The sequence below is a fragment of the Chrysemys picta genome, chromosome 3, assembly GCF_011386835.1.
Source record: "Chrysemys picta bellii isolate R12L10 chromosome 3, ASM1138683v2, whole genome shotgun sequence".
In the NCBI taxonomy this organism is placed as follows: domain Eukaryota; kingdom Metazoa; phylum Chordata; order Testudines; family Emydidae; genus Chrysemys; species Chrysemys picta.
This window is the reverse complement of record NC_088793.1, coordinates 148,248,658-148,261,505: the sequence shown is the minus strand read 5'-3', so window position 1 is coordinate 148,261,505 and position 12,848 is coordinate 148,248,658.

Sequence of the window (12,848 nt, the reverse complement as noted above, 5' to 3'; positions counted from 1 at the left end):
TCTCCAACCCTTGCTGGATCCCAGTAGCCACCATCCAAATGAAAAATAGTTTTAAAGAAAAAGTTACACCAACATCAGCACCTCAGAGTTCAGCCTGGTGCCCTGGCCCAAGACAGGTTCCAGTTCTAATGTGATCCAACTCCGTTTCTTCATCGCCTGTTCAGAAGTGTGAGAACAGTAGGAGAATTGAACAGGCTACCTAGTGCGGTTGTGGAAGCGCCTTAACTGGAGGTTTTCAAAAGGAGGCTGGATAACCATCTGTCCATGATGGTTTAGACACAACAAATCCTGCATCTTGGCAGGGGATTAGGCTAGATCAGTGGCTCTCAACCTTTCCAGACTACTGGACCCTGATTTGTCTTGTGTATCCCCAGGAGTCTGATTTGTCTTGCGTACCTCCAAGTTTCACCTCACTTAAAAACTACTTGCTTACAAAATCAGACATAACAATACAGAAGCATCCCAGAACACTATGACTGAAAAAGTCTTACTTTCTCATTTTTACCATATCATTATAAAATAAATCAATTGGAATATAAACATTGCACTTACATTTCAGTGTATAGTATCTAGAACAGTATAAACAAGTCATTCTCTGTATGAAATTTTAGTTTGTACTGACTTCGCTAGTGCTTTTTCTGCAGCCTGTTGTCAAACTAGATGAGATGACGTAACCCCCAGGAAGACTTCTGTGTACCCCCAGGGTACGTGTACCCCTGGTTGAGAACCACTGGACTAGATGACCCTTGCAGTCCCTTTCTAACCTTATGGTTCTATGAATCTATGATTCTAAGTGCACTGGCCACAGGGACTCACTTTGGAAACACGAGGCCTTGTTGGCTGATCCATTCGCAGATGCAGCACTGCATGCAAAGGGATGTGTCTGGGACCAAGGCATCACGTTTCCACCTAGGATGAAGAACCACTGAGACGGCAGCAGAACACACAGCCGCAGGATGGAAAAGCATTTCCTCCCCTCCCCCCGACGGTGAAACACTGGCAGGCCATGGCAGTCTGAACGACTAGCTGCACCTGGGACTGAACACAAAGTCGTTTTGTCTGTTTTTTCTAGCTGCTTTACATTTCTCTCCTGTCCTATGTTGGTCTCCATCCCCCTCCAAGCCCCTGACAGCTTCTCCGAAGCAGCACTCTTGATGTCATTTGTAGGACTGGCCATTGGAGGCTGGAGCTAAGTAGTTTGGCTTGTTTTCCCCTCTCTCTAGGTTGTAATGTTTCGGCACAGTGGGGTCCACTTGTATGTCATTATGACGCATTCAAATCCCACTTGTCTGTGCCATTTATACTTCAAATCCCAAATTAGAAAAGAAAATGTGTGTTGCCATCTCTTGCCTTCCATGCCTTCCCCTACGGTCTGCTGACACTGCATTCGCCGCCAAGCGGCTGCCTGCAAGAAACAGTCTAGAACAGCACATCTGTATCTGGCCGTGCACTAGCACTGCAAGTACACGTTCTCCCAGTTTCTGAGCCATCAAAGGAGCGCTGGACTCAAAAGTGGGTTGATCCCTATCCCTTATTGGGGAAGAACTGAGCTGACCCAGACCAGGAGACTGTATTCCTAGTCTGCTTCATTCACAGACAGGTGTGCTCATGAGCAACAATAGCAGAAGCCACAGCAAAGTTTTGGATGGATAAATTGCACTTTCAGAATGACATCTGTACCCCATTAGCCAGCAGCAGCTTCTCCACCTTCTCAAATCAGTTCAGGGCAGTGTCTTTGTGTGTCCCCACTGTGTTCCACACAAACTCCAGCTCAAAGTCCTCCCCTGTCCTCAGCATCAGGCACTTGGTTCTGAATGTTGAGCAAGTCAGCTGCCCACCCCCTTCCTCTGAGATTGTCCTGCTAATAGAGAAGAAGCCATTTTAGCCCGAGTGGATTTGAAGGTGGGGTTCTAGGCGAGGTTCATTTGCTGTGGCCTTTATGTTTAACCCTTTGATGCAGAGTTTCGCCTCACGGGTTAATTTCAAGGATGTATTTGCCATAACAAAACATAAAAATAACTTAGCCCTTTTCAGCACAACAGCCCCTTCCTCCTGAGGATCTCCCTGTGCTTGGCAGACATGAATGATTCACGCTCAGGGGAAGGTATCTTAGTATTATAGCTGTTTTACTCAAGGGGAAACTGCAAAACAGAGCGAGGGTAAGTGACATGACAAAGGATAGGGAGTGAGTCACTGACAGAACCAGCAACAAAGCCCAAAACTCCTAACTCCCAATCTCCTGATCTAATTACTAGACAGTGCTTAACCCATATGCACAGACACATCCCTCCTCCTGTGGGATCCAGTCTCTTGACCTGGGGATGGATGATGTGGTTTGCATGCATCTGCCTTTTTCGTGAATATATCAAAGACTGAAAGTCAAGGTTTCTTGCACGACCTTCTTCTGAAGCCAATTGTCCAGTTGCAGCATGTGATATAGCGTTACATATATCACTCCAGGCAATCTCCACGAGGATTACATATGTGATCCTCAACAGCCTGCGTGTATTTCACAGCTTCAACGAGATCCTCAGAAAGTCACTGGACACTGTTGTTGGTGGATGGATATCTGGAGAAGTTAGAAGTGAGAGCTGAGCAACAACTAGTCTATGGTCTAAATTTACTGGTGCTTCTGCACCATCAGAAACCCAGTGTGATTTCGCTATGAAGCGATTTCTGACGTGGATATGTTCAAGGTCTATCAAACCTGTGTACTATCTGTACTGCTATATGGGTCAGGAACTGGACCCTCTTACAGGCAGACTTGGAGTGGTTAGAGACATTCCATATGCACCATTAGCACCAAATTCTGAGCATAAAGGGGTTTGGCTTTGTGTGAAATGTCATAGTCTCACAAAGATCTGGCCTTCCTTCAATCGCTCACTAGATTCAAAAGTGGTGGCGCAAGCTCTTCAGCCTTGTTGCCAGGATGGACAAATACATTCCACCACACCATGCTCTCAAGCTCTCCATCAACGCGCAAGGAGGTGCACGCCCTGACCCGACCTGGTGCTGCCTGTGGGGCCACCCCAGAGATATATGGATTGGCAGGATTATGCCAGATCTGGAAACTTCACTATCTGATGGCTGGTGTGATGCCATCGACCATGGTCACTCTGGCTGATACAGTGGCCCTCAGCAGGCCACGCGTGTTTGATGGTGAGGATGATGATTGATGATATGGTGGATGAAAGCCCTGTCTTCGCCCATTGCCCAAAGTGATTGTCCCTGGAGTGCAGAGAGCTTGTTTAACTTCCCCCACCATGTTGTTTGTCATTTTCCTGCTGCCTCTGCCCTTCCCAGTTGTGACTAGGGTTACAACTTCTATAGCACCACTGATGGACATGGTGCAAGACGAATGAGAATGCGAGGTCCCTGACCCTGAGGATGAGAGAATGTATTGGAAAGCTCACCTGCTCTCCAGTTTAAAACCCATGGAGCCAATCCTGTCCCCTGCCTTGTGCAGGTATGAGGCCCTAAAAGCATTTCTGCTGTATGTGGGTGGGCCGGCTACCCTGCTCTGTGCCCTCCGGAGGACAGCTGGGTGGCAAGTATCTCCGAGGCAATGTGCAGAAGACATTCTGTTTGTGTGTCTTTGGAAGGGAAGAGCATGGCTGGTAGACCCACAAACGATGCAGGTTGAGCCAAAATATGCCCATTCCTTCTAGGAGTGCATAGCCTGCCACCATAGATGCTACAGCCTGAAGGCTGTATGACCAGCTCTGAAGTGACTGCTTGGCTGACCCATGCCCTGGCTGAGTTTGTGGGGGGGAAGGTTCCATCTTTTCTACAGCCTGTAGCTCCAATGCAATAGCCAACTATATACTCTGCAGGGCCGAGGAGAGGAGAATTTGGCCCTAATTTTTCAGATTCTAGAAGCTGAGATAAACTTCCTAGCACTAGCAGTGACCCTGCTAGGGAAGGGAAAGCATGCGGTGCCTGGGAGGACACATACGATATATAGTTTTGGACTGGGGGGCTCGATACATGCGGACTATGATTTAATCTGTTATTCCTCTTCCATGGATCAATAAAAGCTGGGGGGGAGGTGTCTGAAGAGGAGACATTACTGTACAGCCATTAAGTAGAAGGTAGCCAGAGTATGAAGCCTGGTGAAACTCAGCCTCTTTTGTTGGCAATTTCACCAGAAGTGTGCTCGTGCTGCATCAGATGAATCTCAGCAGCAATTGACAGGGAGGATTTCAATCAGAAATCTATCTCCTTTAAGGACTGCTTTTGGGGCCGCGCTGAGAAAGCAACCTGCAATCTGTTTCCTAATGGTGAGCGGTAATGGGGCCGGCTCGGACCAAGGGCGCATGATGGAGCAAGAGTAAATGAGTCCCTTGAACACATTGCGGAGAGGGAAACAATCAGAGCAGTCACTATTGAAATACAGGCCAATTCCACTCGAAGTCCCTCTGTAATAATAACAAGATCCCCAGCTCTCCCTCCCCACTCCACTTGCCTCCTGACATTGAGCTAGTGAGCAAATATTATCCTGACCATGAACTGGATTCTAAATCACTTTGGATGGGGTCCCATCTCAGCAGGTCAGAGACTGGTGGCTTGAGCTTGTGAATGTGTATTATTCTGCTCACCTCTGCCTCACTGTGCAGGGCTGCCTTCCACCTCAGGCCCCAGGAACAGCATCCTTTATAATCAAAGGTGCATGCTACTGGAAGGATAAGACACATTCTAACTATGCACTGACATAAAGCGGGGACTGGGGGGCGATATGCAAGGGGGGGGGGGGAGGACTTGATCAAGGTCTTAATTCCCCTTGCACTTCGAGAGAGAACTAGAAACTCTCCTTTCACCTGACCAGTGTTCAGGAAGCTCCTCCTTCACAGACACGCCATTGCCTTGGAGGGAGGTCATACTACACCACAGTTATCGCTTTGCAATAAAGCAAAACACGGCTGCTGCGTCCCTGGTTACTAGGAGATCATTAAATCAAGGTGCTGAGGCTGCATGACTGCAACCCTTATTGATCATTTCTGCGCTGGACAGGCATCTCCACAGCACTGACTAAGCTCCCCAGGTGCTATCCCAGCAGGTGCTCGGCTCAGGGTAAAAATTGGGCTGGATTGTGGTGGGGGGAGGGGCATTACATTTCTTTGGTTGTTGCAAAGTCCTGGTCAAAAGTTTGGAGGAGCTTGTCTCCAGGACAGTGACCACATCTCATCTGAACAAGGGCTCAGGCAAATGCAGACTAGCTTCTGCCTGGGATGTGATGACAACCCCAAATGGCACCTTTTTACATTTCAAGCCCAGCCCCAATTCTCCTCCGTTTGTGCAGCAGCGGTGGCTGTGTACTTAGCCTGGTAAATAATGCATACCGCTCTCGCCGCTATGCAGCCAGACAAAGGCAGGTAGTGTATCAAAGAGTAATATTGTACAGCGAATTGCAGTGTAATGGCAGTAATTTAGTGCCCTGTAGGTGATCAGAGATTCAGAAAGTACCAGAGCCCCATGATCTGTGCTGACTGGCAAGGTGACTGGAGATACAGTACAGATTTTGATCTTTGGATTGTCTCCAAGCTAACTGGAGCCATAAAAAATTCAGAAGACCAGGCTGTCTCCCAGACAATGGGTTGCTGTGTAGATAAATAGATTTTTTGTGTGTCTATGCATATCTATACACACATAGTATATGGTGTGTGTCATATGTATACATATATGCATACACACACACAGAGTATATTCGGGGGGTGCCTGCAGATTATGAAAGAAAGACTGATCATGAATCAGGCTAGTTATATAATGAATAGGCCTGGGGAGGCTGAAGGTTTCTTTGGTTATTTCTTATTGTCTGCATGCAAGAATGAGAAGAGACTTTTCATTAGGGTTCCAGCAGGATCCTAGCTGGGAGAGTCTCGATTCATTTCACATGCAGGCTCACAGATAATGATATGTCAGCGTGTACTGTGGGGGAAGATTCAGCCTCTTTGGCCACCACAGCCTTGAGGGCATTAACATTCCTTTCTGGAGTGTTTGTCTCTGCTGATCATCCTGGAAGTCATTCCGGGCTAGAGAAATCATATCAGGAGAAATATGCTATTTTCAGGCTCCCTGCTAGCTCCTGGATCCGAGGGCAGCTGGAAGCGCCGAGCTGCGTGTTCCCTTGGAGCTCAGCAGAGACCTGGACGGATATAATCACTCCCCTGCTACTCCAAGAATACAAAACCATGCAGGGATGTGGAGGACTGTCACCTCACATTTCCAGAGAACTCGGTGCGGGAGCCAGCACTTTTCTCCTCGCTGGCTCCCACTGTGCTGTATGGAGGGAGCTCTCAGCATCCCCACCATCCTCCAGTCCCTGCAACCCTCTGTCACGCTCAGGGGGGTTCTGGGCCGGGGGAGCCAGAGACATCTTTAGCAAAGCTTTGTGTAGGGCAAGGGGCCTGGCCAGTGGGCCTGCACACAAGGGCCCAAGTTGCGTGTTTAAATAAGTGAGAAGGGACTGAAACCAGGAAGTGCTTGGGAAGGACAGTGATTAGCACAATGATAATGCACTTTCTTTTTAAATGGCATCCCGTGTCCCGGAGAACCACCACACACTTTACAGGGTGAGCCAATCACAAGCCCCACAGAGGAGGAAAGACTTGGCCTGACTTTCCGGAGAGGCATTTGAGCATAGGAGTGAATTTACATAACTGTCTTTTTTTCATAACAAGTGAGAGCTTCCCATCCCATCTCCTAGAACTGGAAGGGACCTTGAAAGGTCATCGAGTCCAGCCCCCTGCCTTCACTAGCAGGACCAAGTACTGATTTTGCCCCAGATCCCCAAGTGGCCCCCTCAAGGATTGAACTCACAACCCTGGGTTTAGCAGGCCAATGCTCAAACCACTGAGCTGATGTTGGCATCAGCTGGTGCACTCGGCAGCCCATCCACCGCTCGACCTGTCTTCTAAGGAACTGTGTAGCACCACTGACAGTGCAGGACTAGAGCTTTTCATTACCCTTTAGCAACACTTTGCAGCTTCTAGTTCCCCCGCAGACAAATCTCCCACAGAGTTGCATTCTTCATGGGCAGGCAGTGTGGCCTAGTGATATGGCACTGGACTGGGACTCAGGAGACCTATGCTCTATTGCCGGCTCTGCCACCAGCCTGCTAGGACACCCTGTGTAAGTCACTTCACCTCTCCGCGCCTCAGTTTCTCCATCTCTCAAACAGGGATAATGAGACTGACCTGCTTTGTAAAGTGCTTTGAGATCTACGGATGATAAGAGCTAGATATTACTATTATATTTACCTGATGCAAACCAAGTGTTCAGAGCAGGGTACACACCAGTGTCCTTAAAATCATAACCTGGTTATTTCTGCCTTTTGCCTCTGTACAAAAGCACCAGTCTGCGTGATGCATATGTCTCACAGAGCTCCATCAGACCACTGAATAAACACACCCCACCAGGCATGCAGACCCAATGAGACAAAGCCGTTAAGGTCTTTATCTATTCTAAGGTATTTCTTCAGCCCCCCAGCACTGAGTGTTTCACAATCCTTAATGCAGGTAGCCTTGTAACACCCCAGGGAGGTGTTTTTACCTTTTATCCTTTTACTGATGGGGAACTTAGGCCCAGAAAGACTAAGAGACTTGCCCAAGGTCACATGAGAAGTCTGTGGCAGAGCTGGGAATTGAAGCCACGTCTCCTGAATCCAGGCTAAGACTCTAACCACTCAAGTGCAGACCATCCTTCCCTGAGGCCCAAATATCATCCAGCTCAAGTCACCTGGAGTTTTGCCTTGGACTTTACTCCCTGAGTGTCTCTGATTCAGGACAAGACACATTTAAGGGTCATCTACCAAAAGTTTTAATCTGCGCATGAGCCAATGATGGAGTGTGCATGTCAGGGAGACTCCGGCATGATTTCATAGGACATGACAACATGGAGGACACATGTTCAAAACACTCTATAGTGACTGGGATGGGTTATTTTGTGACGTGGACACATGTCTATTGAGAACTCGATTAAGACACACCTTCTCATTTTAAACTGATCATCATTGCTTTTGGTAAGGGAAAACTCCCCGATGCTCAAAGCTATCCAGTGTCTGCCTCACCTGGGTTGGATCAGAACCAGCATCATAGTAATGAGCTGTTCCAGAGCCTGAGCTCCTTCTGAAGTTCCATGGGGCTTGAGGGCAATCAGCAATTTGCAAGAGGCATCCCACACCTTTGAGAGTCATGCCTCAGCACATGTCCTAGGCTTGCAAGTCAAATGGGAGCCATGCATGGCAATGAAGACAGGCATCAGCCCTGGCTGTGGAATCCCTTCTCAGCTGAGTTGCTTACTTCACAGACACAGGTAGTTTTGTGGTGGATAATTTGATTAATTTAATTCTAATTAATTCTGTAATCTCAAACTGTTCCTGAAACCTGTGCAGAGCCCGTCAAGGTAGAAGCACAGAAGGCAAACTAAAGATTCAGTCCACTGGCTTCTCTATATTTAGCTTACCAAGAAAAACACCCAACAGCAGCATCTTCCAGCCTGCAGGGTCCTGATACCAATTTCTGTCATGCCCACACTTTCCGGTGGTCCAGCTCAAGAAAGGGGTGGACGTGACTGCATCAGAATTAGCGTCCTCTGGGCCATAATCATCACAGGCCAAATTCATCCCTGGAGTTACAGTACATGTGGTGTGTGGGGGGGTTAGCCCCATGATATTATGGGGGGTGGGAAGGGAAGGAAAAACAAAATATTAGGGAAGTCCTCATGAACATAGGAAACTGTTCCAGTCCAACATGCCCCATCCAGCCCCTGACTGCCCCCCACATCCTTTTCCTGCAGCACCCTGCATCCAGCCATTTGCTTCAACTCACCCTCTTCATCCTGTTTTGTCAGCAGCCCTCTCAGCCCTGAGAATTAAGGGGGCATCTCTGTCTCAATCCCCTACCCTGGTAACTTCTGTTTGTTCCCCTTTGCAGAAAGCAGTTCTGCCCAGGTCCCCTGTTTTACTCCAACTTGCCGCACCATCACATTATTTCCCCCTCCTTTTTGATGCCTTCACTGGGCAAACTGTTTCCCTCAATCCTTTTTGGAATTTTAAAAATCCAGCAGGGAGCGCTGCCTAGTGATCAGAGCTGGGGCCAAGGAGACAGGCCTGCTGGGTTCTGTGCCCAGCTCTGCTACTTACTTGCTGTGTGACCCAGGGCAGGTCACTGCCTCAGTCTCCTCATCTATAAAATGGGGGTGTTAATCCAGACCTTCCTTGCAGAGTTGTGAGAGGATTCACTCACTAATGCTTGTGGAGCACATTGAGCTCCTCAGATGGGAGAGGGCAGAAAAGGGTGAGGGTTAGAGATTAGTATCTGCTATATCAGATTACCCCAAAGGCTATTCCTTTCCAGTGAAAATCAGCACAATTTCCCCAGATCTTCCTGAAAACTTACATTCTTTGGACTTGGTGCCTCCTCAACACCCGCCTTTGTGGCAGAGCCATAATCCCCTTGCAGTGGGATGGGCCATAGGCCGGCATACAGTATCCCAAGTGGGGTCTCACTAGGGCCTTATCTAGTCCCAGCATTGCCTCCTTTGGTTTGTGTTGCACCCTTTTGCTAATACAGAAATACATTAGTGGGTCCCCTTTGCGGTCACCTACTGCTGTTTGATCATCAGAATGATTTTCCCACAGGAACCCCCTGATTCTTGGGGTCTGAGTTCAGTGGTTGAACAGTTAGTTTCTAAAACAGTTCAGGGGCTATAGAAAATCTTCCCCCTCCACCCAACTCTGTGTATACAGGTTGCATTACCTGAGTTAAGGCTCCAGCCACAGGGAACCCATTGCTGACAACAAAATATTTTGAGTCGTTTTTCATGTCATGTATAAATGCATTTTTAAATACAAAGTTTGAGGCCCTTGTGTGCCACAAAACTTCAGAGCGATTCCTGAAGCATACTTCCTTATTTATTTACTGCCGCGTCACTGGCTAAATGGAACCCTGAACAACATTAACAAGGAAATAAACATGTAACATGGGAGCCATGTTATCAACACACTGCAAGAGCCGAGGATGACATTCCAGCTCAGAGCTGATGCGGGAGGCGTAGGGCCATGTGAACGGCATGATGAGGTCGTCAGCTTGACAGATCTGAAACCGACAGGGATGAAAACATTAAAATTGATCATTGTTGGTGCTGCTTCTTGCATTGCGGTGGTAGCAGAGGCTGGGGGAGGAGGGACTGATTGGCCACCCTCTCCCCCCAAAATGATATGGCAGCAAAGCGACCCCTTGGCTGCCTGTAAAGGAAGGGTGCGGGAATTGACAGCTGTGAGGCCCTATGCATTTTGGAGAAGGAGGCTGAGTTCTAGCCCCACCATGACCTTGAATCAATACTTACTTTTGTAAGAGAGAAAATTCTTTCTGCAGGATTGATGGATATTTCGTCCCACTGAAAACCATGACAGATGGGTTTTGTTCAAACCTCTATGCATTTTAAAATTGCATTTACACTTGCTAAACAAGAACTGTGTCTGGAACAAACCTGTCTCCCTCTCTCTTTTCATTTTCCCCTCCTTTGGGTGCTGTGCAGCCACGAGGCTGCTGGGAACCTGTGCCCAATTTAGAATTGGGTCCTGCTCAGATTCTTTGGGTTTATTCTTTTTAACCTAGTTTTTTTGCTGTTCAGAAAGCATAGTGCTGCTCCCCACAGAGGAAATGGGAGTTTAGGTTCCTTTCGATGAGAGATTAAACTCATGGTCACTACAGATCCCATAATACAGTGCCCAGTGGATTGTACACTGGACTGGGAGCCTGAAATGCTGTGTGGCTTTAGGTAAGCCACTTTCACTCTGTGCCTTAGCTTTCCCATCTGCAAAGAGGGGGATAATACTACTTTTCTTGCTTTGTAAAATCTGTTAGATTTATGAATGAAAAGTGCCCTGTAAGAGTTCAGTGTTGTTATCAGCGCTTTTTTTAAGAGCAGCGATGCCGGCCCCTGCCATCCCGGCAACATTGCAGCTCAGATAATTACATTCTGCTTAAGTAAAAGTCCTCCTCTTTTACCAGTGAACGCTAGTGTTGCCTTCCCTTCCATTCTGAAACTGCAGGTTGCTTTGCTGTTTTCTCTTAAATAGTTGTCATGTCTCTCTCTTCCACTCTCCCACCCCAAGTGATTGCATTTCAGTGGTAAATGTTGGCACTTTTATGCACTATTGCAGGGGTCGGCGACCTTTCAGCAGTGGTGTGCCGAATCTTCATTTATACACTCTAATTTAAGGCTTCGCGTGCCGGTAATACATTTTAACGCTTTTTAGAAGGTCTCTCTATAAGTCTATAATATATAACCAAACTACTGTTATATGTAAAGGGTGGCCTGCTGGGACTCCAGGCCCAAAAGCAGGATGAGCAAGGGCTGGAAACACAGATTGGCAGCTGAGGTGAGTGGAGTAGGTGGCTGGTGGGCCTGAGCAGGGCTGGAGGCCTGGACCCTGTCTGCAAGAGAGCCTCCAACCGGAAGCAAGGTGAGTGGAGCTGCGCGGTAGAGACCCCTGCTGGCGAGGGGCCAGCAGCCAGAACCCCAGAGCAGCGACTGGCTCGACCTGCCGCCACTCTGGGGTTTCTGCCCCCAGCTCCTGCCAGCTGAGGTCTCACCCGCTGCCAGCCTGGGGTTCCTTCACCCAGGCCGGCAGCGGGTGCTGAGTGGGACCCGCGGGGACCCCGGCTGGCAGGAGCCGGCAGCGGGAACTCCAGAGCGGGGCGGGCTGAGTGGCTCAGCCCGCTGCGGCTCTGGGGTTTTCACCGGCGGCTCCTGCCAGTCGGGGTCTCAGCCCGCTGCCAGCCTGGGGTTCCTTCCCCCCCAGGCCAGCAGCAGGTGCTGAATTGGACCCGCGGGGACCCCAGCTGGCAGGAGCCAGCAGTGAGAACTCCAGAGCGGCTCCAGAGCCAGCAGTGAGAACTCCAGAGCGGCTCAGCCCGCCGTGGCTCTGGGGTTTTCACCAGCAGCTCCTGCCAGCCGGGGTCTCAGCCCGCTGCCAGCCTGGGGTTCCTTCCCCCCAGGCCAGCAGCAGGTGCTGAGTTGGACCCGCAGGTCCCGCAGGAGCCGGCAGCTGGCAGTGGGAACTCCAGAGTGGCGGCAGGGCTGAGCAGCTCAGCCCACGCCGCGTGCCAGGAAAAATCGGCTCGCGTGCCAACTTTGGCACGCTTGCCGTAGGTTGCCGACCCCTGCACTATTGCGTGTTTTATAGTAAAGGGCTTTTGGGATTCATCAGGATGAAAAGTGCCGTAGATATATGACAGCATTACTAAGATACTGTCATGAACTGGCTAGTGCATGGTCCTCTACAAATCACAGCAGGACAGCTCAGCTGTTTGGCATAGGCCCTATACCTCCAACTCTTCATGGAGATTCTCTTTTAGCTTAAGTGGTAAAGCCGTATGCTTCTGGAGTAGGAGGCTCCGAGTTCTATCCTCACTGGCACCCTAAAGTTCCAAGTGTCCACAATGTGCAGCAGAACAACAATTATTGTTGCCTTTTCTTTCCTTTTTCAAAGAGATCATCTTCTTCCTAGCTGGAGCTCTGAGCGTGTCCTTCTGCTGTACAGTCCCACTCTCTGGATTCCACATTGCAGCCAGCCACCACCTACCAGCACAGCAGGATTGGGTTGCGGTTCCTGAACAGCACTGAAGCCCAGGTGCGGCGCTGGCTGACGGGCAGCGTGCGTGTGTCCCCTCCTGCAAAAAGACCCGTCATTCCTGTCCAGTCTTTTTATTTTCTTGAGTTCCCTGGGAGCAGGGAAATGGCCATGACACTTCCTGTTAAGCTGCATATAACCTTTATTCATTTGCAGTTCTGGCCTTTCATAAGAACAGTCACACTGGGTCAGACCAATGGTCCATCTAGCC